This window comes from Colobus angolensis, unplaced genomic scaffold, assembly GCF_000951035.1.
Source record: "Colobus angolensis palliatus isolate OR3802 unplaced genomic scaffold, Cang.pa_1.0 Scaffold105, whole genome shotgun sequence".
Taxonomy (NCBI): Eukaryota; Metazoa; Chordata; class Mammalia; order Primates; family Cercopithecidae; genus Colobus; species Colobus angolensis.
The window spans coordinates 1,214,854-1,218,232 of NW_012111475.1; the positions used below are offsets into that span (position 1 = coordinate 1,214,854).

The following is a 3,379-nucleotide window of genomic DNA, read 5'->3' on the forward strand; positions in this document are numbered from 1 at the left end:
AAGAGAAAGCCAGAAGCACTGAGCCATATTCAGATTAAGGAGACAGAGAAGGCAGAGAGGGAGAGAGACCACAGAGAGTTGGAGAAACAGAGGCAGGGCAGACTGACACGAGAACAGAATCAGGAGAGACCAAGATAACGAAAAGGAAACGAACGTGGACGCGGCAGGGAAGAACGCAAGCGGTGGGAGCACAGGAGACCCACATGTTTACCACCGGTTCCCTGCTGCCTTATAGGTGTCTAACCCCTTTTGTTTTACAGTGTCTCCTCCCTTTACATTCTCACTTTTTATCATTCTTCCTAGACCCGGGCGAAGCCGGGAACTGAGCCCACCCGCGCGGTGATCCATTCCTAGTCTGACTGGGGGACTGCGTAGAGAAGGAACCTGAGCCGTCAAGATTTCACTCCCAAGCCTGGGCTTGGAGACAGGGGTTCGCCTTGGACGCTGTGGGAGGGTGCGGGATGGGACTCCGTGGGGATCTGCCTAGAGGCAGGGGATGCCCCTAATGACCTCTGTAGGGCCCGTCCCCAGGCAGCCACCTCGGCAGCAACCTCCTTTCCCATGCGCCCTGGGGCCTCTTTAGCTCTAGAGACAGGAGGATGACTCAACACAGGTTAGTCAAGACCCAGGGCAGGGAAGCCCACCGGGGACCACCCGGGGGAGCCCCCCAGCCTCGCGTTCCGCCCCCGCCGGGAGGCCCGGGCGCCCCGGGGGTGAGCGCGGAGGGCAGTGCGGCGGCCCGGCGGCTCTTGGCGGCCCCTCTCTGACAATCTTTCCTTTGTTTGTTTTCTTAAATCTGGGAGGCCCGAATTCCTGCCGGATTCCGTAGGTTTCACTCAGGAAGGAGGCGCCCCCACCCCCACCCCCTCTCACGTCGGGCCCGGCTGCGAGGGGAATGGCAGGTTCTTCCCGGAGGCCAGCGGCGCGCAGCCCCACGGCCCGGGCAGGGCGAGCAGGCGCCGGGCGCGGCGGAGAGTCCCGGGCGCCCTGCCCGCGCGCGCCACCACGCAGCCCCGCCGGAGGGCCGCGGCAGCCTCGGCAGAGAAAATTTAAAGAAAAAAAAAAAAAATCAAACCAGGAGCGCTTTAAAAGACATAGAGTAGCCCTCCCCCCACTCAGCTTCATTCCACACCCCATCCACCTCTCACACTCCCCCACCCCTTTTTTATTTTGGTCTCCAAACTTGAGCCTCATTAATTTCCAAAAAAAATTTCCCCCAATAAAAGGCAAACATGGAAAGAAAAACAAACTATTAGAAAATAGAGGAGGGAGGAAATGTTATTTAAAAGGTTAGCAGACCGCATCATTTTCCAATGATATTATATACTCCCAGCAGTATCCAAAATATATATGGGCCCTGGGCCAAGAATGTAAAAAAACTTTTTTTTGAAAAAACCCTTACTTAGACACAACATCTGGACCGGAGAGCGAACAAACCCCCCATTTATCACACTTAATCCTCCAATGAAGCAATCGACAGTTGACTTCTGTTTTGCTAATTTAGTTGCTTTCAAGCGCCGGCCCAGTCCAGACCGGGAATTAAGTGTCACTTGCGGAGGGCCTGCCCTGCCCCCGCCCGTCTTCGCTCCCTCCCGCGCCCAGGCTTTCGGATAGGGAAAAAAGGCCATTAATGAAGAAAGAAACTTTTTACGAATTCCCTTTACCCTCACCCACTCGGGTCAGTGAAAACCTCGACTGTGACCTAGCTCTGTCCCCTCGCCCAGTACCCGCCACCCACTTCCTTGGTAGCCACGCCCTCACCCGCCAGCTGCCTCCCCCCAAGACTCGGTGGAGCAACGCACCAGCCGGCACAAACTCCTGCAGCTTCAGGAGGTCACCCAGCTCACCGCCTTCTCCGCGGGGTGGCTAGGTGCTGCCATCCTCGTACCTGGCACTGCCTGGTGGCCTGGCAGCCTGACTCTTAGGCCTGGAGAGGGCAGGGGAGGGTCCTGGTGCTTGGTGGTAGGTAGCGTCCATTCCCCCCGGAAGTGGATGAGAGGCAGCAGCTCCTGAGGTGGAGGCCCTTGGCCAGCAGCGTCCGGAGACAATGGGATCTTGTGAGATTGCAAGCGGGAGAGAGAATAAATCACGAAAAGTGTATCATTTGAGGATTAGTCAATAAATCCCTGGGACCCTGGCCCAGTGGGGCTGGTGCCAGAGGCAGAGCTGGCCCCAAGTGCAGACTTCCTTCCTCAGCAACCTTCCCTTCCCTTCCCAGAGGCCTCCTGGGTCTCTCTCTCCTCACCTCTCTCTGTCCATCTCCATGGCTCCTCTCCTAAACTTTGGAGCCCAAGGCACAGCCTTTTGTCCTACCTCTACCTCTTGCTGGGAAAAGTTTTACAAGGGAGTGGAGGTTTGAAGGTGTCCTCAGGCACCTGCAAGCAGAAGAGGCTGGAGAGTGTGTCCAAACTCCAGCCTGCCCGCTCCTGTTCATTCTGATCCAGCCCACCCCCCAGTTCCCAGCTCCCAGCCCTGGCAGAGTCCACAGGAACAGCCTGCACTCCTGAAAGAGGCCCCCAGTACCCTGAACCCCAGTCCTCTGCAGACTCTCATGGTGGTCTGGCTGGGCCTCAAACTTCTTGAGGAGGGGCCCTGAGTTCTGGCTGCAATCCAAATGCAGTCTCAAACCTCCTGAGTCCATCCCCCAGGCCCATGGAAGCCTCATATCTGGAGCACTCTCCATACTCACTCCAAAGGGCACTTATGAGTACTTAGTATATTCCAGGCAGTGTGCTAGACTCAGGACATTTGGAGACTAATAAAACTCTCTTCCTGCCCCTCCCGTGGGCCTAAGCCTCTACTGGGCTTTATTTTCTGTTCATATGGGGATACTATATTACCCAGCTATACTCTTTCCATAACCAGTCATTGAGCACCTGCGGTATGCCAGATACTGTTCTAGGCACTGGGGGGTCAGGGCTGAGCAAAGGTCATTTCTGCCCTCCAACTTGCCAGGGAGACAGACATGCCAACAATTAATTCCAAGACAAGGCCAAAAGTCAGGGGCCATGGAAGGCATTTATAAAAGCCTCAGAGGAGGGACTGACTCACCTTGGCTGGGATAGAAGGAGTGTGGGCCGGGTGCAGTGGCTCACACCTGTAATCCCAACACTCTGGGAGGCCGAGGTGGGCAGATCACGAGGTCAGGTGTTCAAGACTAGCCTGCCCAAGATGGTGAAACCCCATCTCTACTAAAAATACAAAAATTAGCCGAGTGTGGTAGTGGGTGCCTATAATCCTGGCCACTCCGGAGGCTGAGGCAGAGAGTTGCTTGAACCCAGGAGGAGGAGGTTGCAGTGAGCCGAGATCATGCCACTGCACCCCAGCCTGGATGACAGAGTGAGACTCTGTCTCAAAAATAAAAATAAAAAATAAAAAA

At 55.7% G+C, this 3,379-nt stretch overlaps 1 long non-coding RNA gene across 1 annotated transcript in view; it reads right to left on the bottom strand.

Moving 5' to 3' along the window:
• LOC105513132 overlaps nt 1-2,410 on the bottom strand; it is a 17,721-nt gene extending 15,311 nt beyond the window's left edge. The window contains exons 1-2 of the long non-coding RNA XR_001001947.1: nt 2,246-2,410; nt 1,889-2,054 (exon numbers count right to left, since the gene is read on the bottom strand). This is a non-coding gene — a long non-coding RNA (uncharacterized LOC105513132). The remainder of the gene's footprint in view (nt 1-1,888; nt 2,055-2,245) is intronic.
• Nucleotides 2,411-3,379: the final 969 nt, after the last annotated feature.